This window comes from Sphaerodactylus townsendi, linkage group LG07 (genome assembly GCF_021028975.2).
Source record: "Sphaerodactylus townsendi isolate TG3544 linkage group LG07, MPM_Stown_v2.3, whole genome shotgun sequence".
NCBI lineage: Eukaryota > Metazoa > Chordata > Lepidosauria > Squamata > Sphaerodactylidae > Sphaerodactylus > Sphaerodactylus townsendi.
Genome location: NC_059431.1, coordinates 42,825,298 through 42,840,344, shown reverse-complemented (window position 1 = coordinate 42,840,344; position 15,047 = coordinate 42,825,298). Strand labels below are relative to the sequence as shown.

Sequence of the window (15,047 nt, the reverse complement as noted above, 5' to 3'; positions counted from 1 at the left end):
TCCTTTATTGGCTTGGTCTCCAGAACCCTGACCATCCTTGTGGCTTTCCCAGTGGTGGGATCCAAAAATTTTAGTAACAGGTTCCCATCGTGGTGGGATTCAAACTGTGGCGTAGCACCAATGGGGCTGGGCGGGGCACAACGGGGGCATGGCTGGGCATTCTGGGTGCAGGGCATTCCGGGGGGGGGGGGTTGGCAAGGATGCAGCCGCTGCGCCGGTCCTTGGGTGGGAAATGAATGCACGCAGGCGCAGGCTGCCACGCATGCTGGTGCACCTCCTGCTAGACTGCTTCAAGTTCTGCGTGCTGCTGCTGAGAGGAGGGGCGTAACTAAGGCAAAAATCACATGGCAAAATCACCAATTAGTAACCCCCTCTCGGCACACACAAATAATTAGTAACCTACTCTCGGGAACCTGTGAGAACCTGCTGGATCCCACCTCTGGGCTTTCCTCTGCACCTGCTCCATTCTGTCCAAATCATTTTTAAAGTGAAGCCTCCAGAATTGCACCCAGTGCTCTAGGTGTGGCCTGACCCATGTAGTGTACAGTGGGACTATGACATCTTGTGATGACAAAAACCTGGACTAGATAGACCATTGTCTGATCCAGCCGGGATCTTCTTATGTTTTTATGTACCAGGAAAGCTTTCCCACTAAGGGTTAAGTTGTCAGACATGATTCCTAGCTTACCTTAGGCTCTCTGAGAAGAAGGCACAAAACCATTCTCTTGGAGACTGAGATTAAACCAGTCCTGTACTGCTTATTATGCAATATCATTTAAATGCTAAATATTTTCTATATTTTTATAGGATTGTCATGTTAATTAAGCCAAGTAAGATAGCATGATTTTTTGTCAACAGTCAACCGTCTGAGTTTATTCCAAAATTGAAGAAACTTTTATTTTTGTCACTGTGTATTCTTGGTTTATACGAAAAACAGGCACTCTTTCAGCATCCTTTAGCAAAAGCAGGCATATTGGCTTCATTGATCTCTTTGCAGAACAGCAAACTGATGCTTACTATGCCTTTAGGACACTTCTTATTTCACATAGAGAACAGAGTTTTTCACATTTCTACCTTAGGCCTACTTTTGATTCCCATTAAGGCACACCATGGCATAGCTGAACATTTTTTTTGACCCAGCTTCATCACTGGTGTAATTGCTGAAGTCAACAAATTCACATCAGGAATTATTTCATTTCCTCAGTGTGAGCATCCCTGCGTTTCCATATCCAGCCTGCATCAAGACATTTTCAAGGTTTCCTCTCTATAAAAAAGAATGAACAGGCAGTCATACAAACAGAATTTTCAGAGACACACAGTGAGTAATAAGTAGAAGCAACAAAAATCCTCACTAGCTTTTATTCTATGATCATACACCATCACTTCTAGCAAATGCTACTGAAGCAATGAGATACTTTACTATTGGGTATAAACAACACATAATGAGCATCTCTGGGACACCACACAAATCTCTTCATAATTCACATGTTGGTATACCACTTCAGCTTATTTAACTCTATCATTAGGCAGCAGCTGTCTGCAGCTGGAAAACAGCAACTGCATGTTGCTAGAACACTGACAGAAGTAAAGGGGCCCTACCTGTATACTTTGAAAGAACTGGAGAATAGGAACTAATTTAATTGATAGTGCACACAGATCGATGCTCTGCCATTAGTGTGGAATCAAGGACTGGGATAGGTGAAAGCAAAGAATTGACCCTTGTAGACGTCCACATATTTGAATGATACCTGGAGTCAATAGCTTTATGACTCAGCCTTCTCAATCAAGAAGACAAGACAGAAAAGCAGGAAACTCGTCATCTGACCTTGATCTCCAACTCTAACCTTTGCCTCTGCCTCAGTGTCCAAAGGGCTTTCAAGAAGAGGAAAGTAGCTAGAAGCTCAGCCAGTGACATGTATTCATCTTAGGCATTTCCCCATTTTGGAGCTCAGTATCTTTGCACACATGAATGTTGGCCAAGTATCAAGAATTATAAATATGTTGTAGGATTCCTTCTCCTTAGCATTGTAAATAGTAATGTGAAAGTTATATTTATATCTCATGCATAAACAATTATATGTTCTTAAGGAGCACTGGGTTGTTTTTTTTTGGTAAAGAGATAGAAAGCAGTTAATGTGCTCACATGCTGAGAATACAGATTGTGATTTCCTCAGGAACTCAAGACCCAGAATATGCTGTTGGCATTTTTGTAACCATTTTTGAAGAATATTGCTGTTGGCTTGTGAACTTGCTCTGTATCTTTAAAACATATTGAAGTTATTTTGTCCATTACCCTAGCTCCCCGTGAAGCAATGGATTGATTTTCAAATTCTGTTTCTGACATCTCAGAACTGCAGCGGTCATGTTCCCGTGCACTTACATAAACTCTTTTTCATACTCCCTCTGCAGAAGCAAGCTTATATTTAATCACCTGCTATTATCTATAATGTTAAAGAGTATAAACCTTTATGTGTTATGTGCTATATTTCTAGACTATTTTACTGCCCATCCTAAGACACCAATACTGGTGGTGTATTGGAATCATATGGCTGTCCTGCAAGGGGAAAACCACTGGCAGAGACATCACAGTAAGCCACAGCCAGCATAACTATCACAGCAGAGTCCACAGCAACTCCATCATGCGCTAGTCAGGGGACACAGACAAAGCCAACAGACATAGGACCTGGAACAGTACCTCCTGGTATCAAGCAGGTACCCCCTGTATCCAGAGGAAGGAACAAAGGTAACTAAGATTCACCATCACTAGAAGCGGTATTGGGGCTTCAACAGCAGGAGCTTCTGTTCTGGCAAGACTGCAGCATAGAGAAGCATGGTCAGTGGAAAGGCAGTGATAGCATACCCAAGCATGCCCACCTGCCTGACTAATTTGATTCCCACACAGGGAGAATCCTTCCTGAGGCAGTCCAGTGAGATTCCCAAACACAGCTGAGGTTTTATTGTCAAACATTGTTCCATTCTGCACAGCACAAATAAGATGTCCTGAGGATGGGGGAAAAAGACATCCCATAGACATCCTGTCTTATTTCTGCTCGAGGCATCCTATTTTGAGGACACAAAACTACCAACTTCCCCTCCCCCGCCCCATCTCCTCTTGCTGTGCAGAGCTCAGGGGCTAAGGAGATGTCTTATTTTTCCCACCCAACCATTAAAACTGCCTGGTCAGTTTCATCCACCACTCGTGCCCAACTTTTTGAGGTTCTCTGTGCCTGCAGCTTTTTGCTCAAGGTTTTCCCAGGACATTAGTTCTTCAGACTCTGCTGTTGGGCACATTTTCAGCCCAAAAAGTACACAGTTGTACTCAGCTTGTCCTGCTGATTCTGGCAACATAAGTTTTTTCTTTAACCCCCCCCCCCCCCCCCCCGATGACCTGTCTTTGAAACTACTCCGAAACAATTTCAGAATCTATGTTGATTTTTGTATTGTGTCTGCGTAGCTTTGAAAGACAGCTCATTTAATTTTTTTTCAGTGAGAAAACTATATATTGCTGGAATCAGAAGGACGAGATGAGTACAACCATGTACTTTTGGGGCTGAAAATGTGTCCAGCAGCAGAGCCTGAAGAGCAAACATCCTGGGAAAACCTTAAGCAAAAAGCTGCAAGTACGGAGAATCCTTGCAGGACCACTAAATGTAGGGTGTGAGAGCTTTAAATTTAGGTGGGAGGAAATTATGAGGGAGGGGGGCTCTTTCTTCTCTGATGCCGTTTTTGCCCATGCTGTCCAAACAAAAAAAATGAGGAGGAGGCTTTTTAAAAGATGTCCCCAGGATGTCTTATTTGTGCTGGGCATAATGGACCACTGCTAAGAGGGACAGCTTCCTCTGGCTGATTGGCTGCCCTGTTCACTGCTTTCACTGGCAAACCCCCATGCACCACTACATCCTGGACTCAGGGAGCTCATAACCACTTTCCACTTCCATTCACCCCAGCAATCTTTGTAATCTGTCAATCTATCAACACCGTAATACAAAATGAAGGGCATACAGTACAAAATTGATAACTAAATAAAAATTATCAATAATGAATGTATTTATTTGTATAACAACATGTAATGTTTTATTGGGGTTAAGTACCAGCCATGCATCAACAAGTTGTAATTTAAATTTATTTTTCCATTCTATGTATTTTTATTTCTTATACAAATGCCAGCTTTTGATCTCAAAAGCTGATAATCGACCCCAGTGTTTATTGACCCCCTTTTGACACCTAGGAATTTATTAACCCCTTGAATAGTCCCATTGACCCTCAAGGGTCAACCACTTTGGGGACCCCTGCATTGCTGACTGACTATGGAATGGAATGGAATGGAATGCCATGAAATGTTTACAGTTCTTCAAGTCTCATGCACTGTGTCTGACTGAAAGCTGAAAACACATTTTCCTGTGCTTTTTGTGTCACCTTGGATTTATATGTATGGTTTTGTAATTAATGTATACAGTAAAGTGTATATTCATAAATGAATCATTCTTGTTGCCCTTCTCTGCACTTTTTCTATCTCCTCAATATCCTTTTTGAGATGCGGCGACCAGAACTGGACACAGTACTCCAAGTGCGGTCGCACCACTGCTTTATATAAGGGCATGACAATCTTTGCAGTTTTATTATCAATTCCTTTTCTAATGATCCCCAGCATAGAGTTTGCCTTTTTCACAGCTGCCATGCATTGAGTTGACATTCCCATGGAACTATCAACTAAGACGCCTAAATCCCTTTCCTGGTCTGTGACTGATAGCACTGACCCCTGTAGCGTGTATGTGAAGTTTGGATTTTTTGCCCCTATGTGCATCACTTTACATTTTGCTACATTGAACTGCATTTGCCATTTCTGAGCCCACTCATCTAATTTATCAAGGTCCGCTTGGAGCTCTTCGCAATCCTTTGTGGTTCTCACCACCCTACATAATTTGGTATCATCTGCAAACTTGGCCACCACGCTACCCACCCCTACTTCCAGGTCATTTATGAATAGGTTAAAGAGCACTGGTCCCAAAACGGATCCTTGGGGGACACCACTCCCGACATCTCTCCATTGTAAGAACTTCCCATTTACACCCACTCTTTGTTTCCTGTTTCTCAACCAGTTTTTAATCCATAGGAGGACTTCCCCTCTTATTCCTTCATTGCTGAGTTTTCTCAACAGTCTCTGGTGAGGAACTTTGTCAAAGCCTTTTGGAAATCCAAGTAGACAATGTCCACTGGTTCACCCCTGTCCACATGCCTGTTTACACCCTCAAAGAACTCTAGTAAGTTTGTAAGACAGGATTTGCCTCTGCAAAAGCCATGCTGACTCTTTCTCAGCAGGTCTTGCTTTTCTACATGTTTTATAATTTTATCTTTAATGATAGATTCTACTAATTTACCAGGAACAGATGTCAAACTGACTGGCCTGTAATTTCCCGGGTCCCCCCTAGATCCTTTCTTAAAGATTGGTGTGACATTGGCCATCTTCCAGTCTTCAGGGATGGAGGCAGATTTCAGGGATAAGTTGCATATTAAAGTGAGAAGATCAGCAATTTCATGCTTGAGCTCTTTAAGAACTCTTGGGTGAATGCAATCTGGGCCAGGGGATTTGGTAACATTTAGTTTATCAATGGCTGCCAGAACTTCTTCCTTGTCTACCACTATCTTCACTAGTTCCTGGATTCGCCTCCTAAGAAGCTTGGTTCAGGTGCAGGAATGTTCCTCACCTCCTCTTGGGTGAAGACAGATGCAAAGAATTCATTCAGCTTCTCTGCAATCTCCCTGCCATCTTTTAGCACACCCTTTGTTCCTAACGGGCCTACCGCTTCCCTTGCTGGCTTCCTGCTTTTGATGTACTTGAAGAACTGTTTGTTGCTCTCCATGTGATTGAAGTCTACAAAATTATGCATGGGGTAGAAAATGTTGACAGAGAGACATTTTTCTCTCTTTCTCACAATACTAGAACCAGGGGACATTCATTGAAAATGCTGGGGGGAAGAATTAGGACTAATAAAAGGAAACACTTCTTCACGCAACGTGTGATTGGTGTTTGGAATATGCTGCCACAGGAGGTGGTGATGGCCACTAACCTTTATAGCTTTAAAAGGGGCTTGGACAGATTTATGGAGGAGAAGTCGATTTATGGCTACCAATCTTGATCCTCTTTGATCTGAGATTGCAAATGCCTTAACAGACCAGGTGATCGGGAGCAACAGCCGCAGAAGGCCATTGCGTTCACATCCTACATGTGAGCTCCCAAAGGCACCTGGTGGGCCACTGCGAGTAGCAGAGAGCTGAACTAGATGGACTTTGGTCTGATCCAGCTGGCTTGTTCTTATGTTCTTATGTTCTTATGTATACATTCAACAGGTATAGCTTGTGTCATATTTAATAGCCTACAGTTGCGTTCTTCATTGGTTGTTTTATGACATCCATCAACTCCGCCACCCCCCGATATGCAAAGCTGCATGGTTTATCAGATGTCATCAGCAATGTGGGGGAGTGTTTAACTGAAGAGATTTCCCTTCCCTTTTCCAAGAGCATACTGTGCCCCACTGACACTGAAATACTGGTACTGCTTGACCTGGCAGTCATGTTCAACATGGTCCACTACAATCTTCTGGCTTACTGCCTGGCTGATGCTGGTATACATGGATCAGCCTTACAGTGGCTGATCTCATTTCAGATCTCAGGTCAGAAACAGAGGGCAGCTTAGCAGAGAGGACATGCCCTCACCACCCACCACCCACTGGCATACAAGGGGCAATCTTCTCTCCAGTGTTATTTAACATCTACATGCACCCACTTACCGAGTTGGTCCAGAGTTTTGGGCTGGGTTGTACCCAGTATGTGAATGACACCCAAATATATCTGCTGATGGGCAGCCAACTGGATGCTTTATTTCCCTGCAAGTATTGGCCAGCTGTCTGGGAGCTGTGATGCAATGGTTAAAACAGAGCCAGCTGAAATTAAATCGATCAAGGATGGGGGTCCTGTGGATGGGCCAGGGAGACTCAGGAATGGGATGTCAACTTCCAGCTTTAGACAGGGTGCCACTAACACCTAAGCCAGCCATAAAAAGTTTGGGTGTAAATCTGGATACTTCCCTTTCTATGGAGACCCAGGCCACAAATGTGGCCAAGCTGCCAGTTCTTCACTTTTGCCATATTAGGCAATTGGCACCCTACCTGTCTTGCCCTGACCTAGCCACAGTGATTCATGCAATGATTACCTCCAGGCTAGTGTAACTTGATTTATGCCCATGAGACTGCTCTGAAAACTCCAGCTGGTTCAGACTGTGGCTGTCAAGGTCCTTACTGGGATGCTGTGGAGAGCATAAATCCAACCAGTGCTCTGTCAACTGCACAGGCTCCACGTGGAGTACTGGTCAAGTTCAAGGTTTTGGTGTCAACTTTTGAAGACCTAAATGGTCTGGCACCTTCATATCTGTGGAACCACCTCTCCCAATATACCCCCCAAAGGATGATATGTTCAGCATAAAACAACTTACTGGTGGTCCCCAACCCAAAAAATGTCCAGCTGTCCTCAAACAGAACCAGATTTTTTTCAGCTCTGGCCCTGATCTGGTGCAATACTCATTCAAATGCAACCTGGGCCCTGTGGGACTTACATCAGTTCCACAAGGCCTGTAAAATGGGTTATTCCATCAGGACTATGGTTGAGGGCAGTGATAGTATCTAACTCAGCTGGCTCCTCCCCCCTCCACTGCCCCTTGGTTGGGTTTATATTGTTGTTTATGGTGATGAAATTGGAATTTGGTTTTAATTTTAACTGACTATCTTGTATTGTGATTGTGCATTGAATGATGTCAGCCTAAATGTCTCAGTGGAAAATGGCAGCCTAAAAATCAAATAAATAATCACAATCATAACTGTGCTCCCTTTCATGAGTATTCATAGACGTGTGTGTGTGGACCTGTGTCCACAACCAATTTGGGGAAACTGAGCTCAGTGCTGGGGAAAACCTCTTCTTACTTCCACAGCCTGGCTAACTTGAGAAACTGACACGCTTCCCTATTAGGGGGGCAAAACATGTATTTGGTGATCTTTACCTGGATAGCGTGCAAGCAAATGCAAGGTGCCTTTAATATACTACTAGTAACCACAAAAGCACCAGATCTTTTCCAAAACAAGGTTTACAGTTCATTTAGGTAAAGGAATTGAAAAAATACTCAAGTGTCAGAACAGTGAAATTGTTGTGTTCAGAATGACTTAACATGCGCGTAGATACACACATGCATATGAAAGGAGAGAAAGTAAAAGAGAACCCAGGTTCTGGCTGAGTGAGAATTCTGCAGAGAACAGCCACTAGGAGGACTGAGGGAGAGAGGGATTTAAAGAAAGTAAGAGTTTTTAATAGAAGACTATTGTACAGAGAGAAAGAATTTACCTATCCTCAGTCTGCTGAGCTGAGTAGACTTCACTGTCTATTTCAATGATCCAGAGACAGAGAGCAGGGGCTAAGTAGAGTTTCCAGAGGCCCCATGGAAATAATAAGGTAAAGTGGAAGAAGGATGCTTCCTTTCTGGCGAAGAAATGTCCCAGAGTCCAAAGAAAGAAAAGCAGAATTGGCAGCTTCAGCACCAACAGAGAGGATGAGACCGTACAGTTTTGGCTGGCACAGCAGTCAGGGACTTAGGTATAGATTTTTTATGGAGGGGGGTTCGAGGGCAGGGCCATCACCACCTCCTGTGGCAGAATATTCCAAACAACAATCTTGTTTCCTTTTATTGGTCCTAATTCTTCCCCCCAGCATTTTCAATGAATGCCCCCTGGTTCAAGTATTGTGAGAAAGAGAGAAAATTTTCTCTGTTAACATTTTCTACCCCATGCATAATTTTATAGACTTCAATCATACCCCCGCCCCTCAGACGTCTCCTCTCCAAACTAAAGAGTCCCAAACGCTGCAGCCTCTCCTCATATGGAAGGTGCTCCAGTCCCTTAATCATCCTCGTTGCCCTTGTCCGCACTTTTTCTATCTCTTCGATATCCTTTTTGAGATGTGGCAACCAGAACTGAACACAGTACTCCAAGTGTGGTCGCACCCCTGCTTTATATAAGGGCATGACAATCTTTGCAGTTTTATCAATTCCTTTCCTAATTATCCCCAGCATAGAGTTTGCCTTTTTCACAGCTGCCATGCATTGAGCTGACATTCCCATGGAACTATCAACTAAGACGCCCACAATTCCTCTCCTGGTCTGTGACTGATAGCATTGACTCCTGTATCGCATATGTGAAGTTTGGATTTTTTGCCCCTATGTGCATCACTTTACATTTTGCTACATTGAACTACATTTGCCATTTCTTAGCCCACTCACCTAATTTATAAAGGTTCACATGGAGCCCTTAGCAATCCTTTGTGGTTCTTATCACCCTACATAATTTGGTATCATCCGCAAACTTGGTCACCATGCTACCCACCCCTACTTCCAGGTCATTTATGAATAGGTTAAAGAGCACTGGTCCCAAAACGGATCCTTGGGGGACACCACTCCCGACATCTCTCCATTGTAAGAACTTCCCATTTACACCCACCTTTTGCTTCCTGTTTCTCAACCAGTTTTTAATCCATAGGAGGACTTCCCCTCTTATTCCTTCATTGCTGAGTTTTCTCAACAGTCTCTGGTGAGGAACTTTGTCAAAAGCCTTTTGGAAATCCAAGTAAACAATGTCCACCGGTTCACCCCTGTCCACATGCCTGTTTACACCCTCAAAGAACTCTAGTAAGTTTGTAAGGCAGAACTTGCCTCTGCAAAAGTCATGCTGACTCTTCCTCAGCAGGTCTTGCTTTTCTACATGTTTTACAATTTTATCTTTAATGATAGATTCTACTAATTTACCAGGAACAGATATCAAACTGACTGGCCTGTATTTTCCTGGGTCTCCCATAGATTCTTTCTTAAAGATTGGTGTGACATTGGCCATCTTCCAGTCTTCAGGGATGGAGGCAGATTTCAGGGATAAGTTGCATATTAAAGTGAGAAGATCAGCAATTTCATGCTTGAACTCCTTAAGAACTCTTGGGTGAATGCAATCTGGGCCAGGGGATTTGATATAATTTAGTTTATCAATGGCTGCCAGAACTTCTTCCTTGTCTACCACTATCTTTGCTAGTCTCTTGGATTCGCCTCCTAATAAGCCTGGTTCAGGTGCAGGAATTTTCCTCATCCCCTCTTGGGTGAAAACAGATGCAAAGAATTCATTCAGCTTCTCTGCAATCTCCCTGTCATCCTTTAGCACATTTTTTTTGTTTCTTCGTCAACAGGCCTGCCACTTCTCTAGCTGGCTTCCTACTTTTGATGTACTTGAAGAACTGTTTGTTGCTGGTCTTGATATTTGCAGCCATGCATTCCTCATAATTTTTTTTTTACCTCCCTTACAGCTAACTTGCTTCTATTTTGCCACCATAGAGACTGTGCTCTAAGTCACAGTCATTTAGCATATCCCGGAATGCTCTCTCCTTACTATGACCTGAACATGCATTTTTCCAGTTTATGTGGGGATAGTTGAAATCACCCATTACCACTATGTTTTTGCTTTTGTTAGCCTCTCTAATTTCTTTTTCCATCTCAGAATCCTCCCGTGCGCTTTGGTCAGGGGGACGATAATATATTCCTAATATTAGACTATCCTTCACACCTGGTACTGATATCCACAGTGCTTCTGTAGGAGAATCAGATCCCCCTGCATTGTGTATTTTATGTGACACTATGCTCTCTTTGACATAGAGGGCAACACCACCCCTGATACGCCCTGTCCTATCTTTCCTGTAGAGCCTGTAACCTGGGATAACAACATTCCACTGGTTCTCCTCATTCTACCGTGTCTCTGAAATGCCCACTATATCAATGTCCTCCTTCAAAACCCTGTACTCCAGTTCCCCCATTTTAGGTCGAAGGTTCTACTATTAGCATAGAGACACCTGTACACCCTGTCTGTCCCTAACCTCGGATTTATGTGCTTTGCCCTCTTTGTAGACACTATCACTTATCACATGCCCATTCCATGCTTGTACGTGGTTGATTCAGAAAAACCTCCCTCTCTGTCAGCATTCCCATAGATACTGTATGCCGAACCGAAGTCACCTCAGCTTCTTTTAGCTTTTCCCCAGGAATCAGTTTAAAAACTGTCCTGCCACCTTTTTAATGTTGAGTGCCAGCAGTCTGGTTCCTTTTTGGTTAAGATGAAGCCAGTGGTCCCGTCCCTTTTGTACAGACTTGCCTTGTCCCAAAAGGTTGCCCAGTTCCTAACAAATCTGAAACCCTTTGCCTTACTCAGTCTTCTCATCCATACATTGAGACCCTGTATCTCCTCTTTCCTAACTGGCCCTGCGCATGAAACAGGTAGCAATTCTGAGAAAGCCACCTTGGGGGTCCTGGACTTCAACCTGCTACCTAGAAGCCTAAATTTAGCCTCCAGAACCTCCTGGCTACATTTTGCAATGTTGGTGGTGCCACTGTAGACCACAACTCCTGATTCTACCCCAGCACTGTCTAACAGCCTATCTAGATGATTGTGAAGGTCACAGTAGTTAAGAGCAGTGGACTCTAATATGGAAAACAGGGTTTGATTCCCCACTCCTCCACATGAGTGGCAGACTGCAATCTGGTGAACTGGATTTGTTTCTCCACCCATGCACATGAAGCCGCTGAGTGACCTGTGGTGAGTCACAGTTCTCTCAGAACTCTCTCAGTCCCACCTACCCCACAAGGTGACTGTTGGGGAGAGGGGATGGGGAAGAGTTGTAAGTCACTTTGAAACTCCTCGCAGTAGGGAAAAAGGGGTGTCAGTCAAACTCTTCTTCAGTCTGACAAGCTGATTGGGATTGTGCAGGCACTGAGATGGAATTACAGAGTTGGCAGCCCCACAGCACAGTAGCAAATGCACACTGATCACTGAAGTCATTGGTACTGTACTGGTAATGCAGTCCTTGCTGATCAGCTCCCTGCCTTGTTGGATGGCTGATTGCACAGAATCCATATATCCATACAGTAACAGCCAAGCACAATCTTGTTTACTTGATTTATAGCCAACCTTTCTTACTGAGACTCAGTGTAAGACAATGCAATCAGATACCATGAGACATCCACAAGCAATGCAATAGGACTAGAATCACAAAAATTAGAAACAATGCAGAAAACAATAGTGGGCCAAACATTTGAATCCGAGTTATGATTGGAGCATCTGAAGCTGCTCTGAGATTGGAGAAGTACAGTTAGGGGAAATGTCAGAATTTAGGTCATCATGGGAAAACTGAAATTTTATTTGTGAAAGGTACCACTCTAGGATACCTCCAGGTGATATAATGTGGGAGAGGTGAGCCTGACTAGGATGATTGAATTACCTTAGTGGCACATGATCCATTCTTTCTAACAATGGCCAGAATTAGCGCAGCCAAGGTTAAATGCAAGTTCCCAGAAGTTCCTGAATTGTGTGGCAGATTCTTGAGTAATTTTAAAGGACATGTTATAATCCTGAAAGGCCAGACCTTTAATTATAGCTTGGAAGTTGATGAATTTAAAAGACAAGGAACAAAGTATTTGACCAGAACATATCAGGACTTCAGTACAAACATGACTACTTCCTCTTGAACTGACCTTTGAATTGTAAGTTAATGTCAGACTTTGGCCTCCCTGTAACTTGAGACCATAACAGGCCTGAGAAGCTGGGGGTGCTTTCATGCGTATCTGCTAATCAAGGAGCATTCGGGGGTATCATATTGGACATAAATCCCTGTACCCAGATTAATAAAATTTACTGAAAGATACTGTTTGAGCCTAATCCCGATCTACTCCAAAGGGTTGTTTTGAGGATAAATGGGTTATTTCCTTGTCAACTTCCCTAAAGTTCTAAAAGGAATGCTCGGATGGGAATATAGTAATCAAATATCATTATGGATAAATGGCACCATTTTTCAATTTTCTAACTTTTGTGTACATGTACTATTAAGCCACAGTTGACTCGTGATCATCCTCCAGGGTTTTCAAAGTAAAAAAGGTTCCGAGGCCGTTTGCCATTGCAATCAAGATCAAATTAATTCATGCCATAGTATTCCCTATCATTATGTATGGGTGTGAAAATTGGGACAATGAAGAAAGCTGACAGAAAGAAGAACATTTTAAATTTATATTCCCCCTTTCCCTTACTCTCCCCACAACAGACACCTTGTGAGGTAGGTGGGGCTGAGAGAGTTCTGAACAAACTGTGACTAGTCCAAGGTCACCCAGAAGGAATGTAGGAGTGAGGAAACAAATCTGGTTCACCAGATTGGTGTCTGCTGCTCATGTGGAGGAGTGGGGAATCAAACCCAGTTCTCCAAATTAGAGGCCATTTATTCTTTATCACTACACCACATTGACTCTCAATTGAGTCATTTGAAATGTAGTGTTGGAGGAGTGTTATGGATGCCATGGACTGCCAAAACAACAAATCAGTGAATTCTAGATCAAATCAAGCCTGAACTCTCCCTAGAAGCTGAAATATCTAAACTGAGGCTATCAAACTTTGGTCACATTGTGAAAAGATAAAAGTTATTGGAAAAGACAATAATCCTAAGAAAGACAGCATGAAAAAAGATAAGACTCCACATGAAATAGGTTGACTCTGTAAAGGAAGCCATGGCTCTTAGTTTGCAAGACCTGAGCAAGGCCATTAATATTAGGATATTTTGGAGGACACTGATTCACTGAGTCGCCATAGGCTGAGAGAGTTCTGAGAGAACAGAGAAATGTCTCAAATCCAAAACATCTCAAGTGTTCAGGGTGGTAACTTACCAAACACAAAAGAAAATCAACACCCTAACTTGGCTAATGTCAGTCTAATGTACTTACAATTTCTTTTAGTTTACAAAATGCAAAAATATTTATTCCTTTCCTGCAGTGAAAGCTTGTGACTTGACCATGGGCATATTATGATAGCAGTTTGAATAAAATGATATGGACACAACAGTCTGAACGCAATAATTATGACTGTTAGAATTCCAATTTCTAAGACTGTTAGAGACTACTATTATGTTTTGTATGAAGTATCTTGTGAAAATGAGAGCATAAATGCTAAGATACACCCTTTCCAGAATTAAGAGCATTTAAATTCCTTTTGCTTCAACAATCTGCTCAATTTAAATGACTTGCTCCCTTTTTAATAGTGTTGCCCAAATTATCATGCTCCAAAGTAATGGGTAGTTATTGTGATACAAAAGTACTTATTTGTTCTGTTTTCAGCGTGATTCTTAGACCAGTAATCCAGAAGGGAGACCCAGTTTCAAATCCCCGTGTTGTTCACTGGGTGACAATGGCCCAGTCACTTGTCAATCTCTTCCACCCCACGGGTTTGAGGTGAGGATAAAATCGAAGAAGAAACTACCTATACCACCTGGAAAGGCAGGATAAGAAAACAAGCGCTTTTTGGTTGAAACACATCATTTAGCAATCACGAGGGCACGTGAGATAATTTACTGGCGGAATCAACTGAGTGTGGAAAGCCTGGAAGATTATCTTGAGGCCTTTGTGCAGGTGTGAGATGCGTATAGAAGAACCACCGATATATTTCTCCTTCTCTGCGCACAGGAAAATCCTGCTCTGATGTTCTCCGAAACACAATCGGGAGGGCGCGAACCAGCCACGCCCCCACCGTTTTCGGATTCGCGCGAGATTCTACAAGCTCGCGCGTACAGACACACAAACACACATGCTTCCCTCCTGCTTTTTCTCCCCTCACAGCACGAGACTTACTGGCCACAACTTCCGGGTTCAGTAGATTGGCTGACACGCGCGCGCACGCCTGACATTGAACGCAAATTCAGCAAGCCGCTAGTTGTAGATCGATTGGCTCATGCGTAAATGATCCTCTCCTTTAATGTGTCTCTATTTGATTTTTAAAATTTCTTGTCCTGTTAATTTCTATGCATCATCGTGAGAGTCATCCCTGAGAGCCATCTGTCCTTATTTCAGCCCCGCCTGTTCTTGGGGGACCACAAGGGCATCTCTGAACTGACCCCCCCGTGTCACGTGACGACGCCCGCACTGTTGGTGTCGCCCGCGCGCAGAG

General features: G+C 43.2%; 1 long non-coding RNA gene across 1 annotated transcript; it reads right to left on the bottom strand.

Annotated features, from left to right (window-relative positions):
- Nucleotides 1-853: 853 nt before the first annotated feature.
- Nucleotides 854-14,994, bottom strand: LOC125437140. Its single transcript, XR_007245141.1, has 2 exons — nucleotides 14,732-14,994; nucleotides 854-1,264 (listed from the first exon to the last, which is right to left on the bottom strand). It is a non-coding gene; the product is annotated as an uncharacterized LOC125437140 (long non-coding RNA).
- Nucleotides 14,995-15,047: the final 53 nt, after the last annotated feature.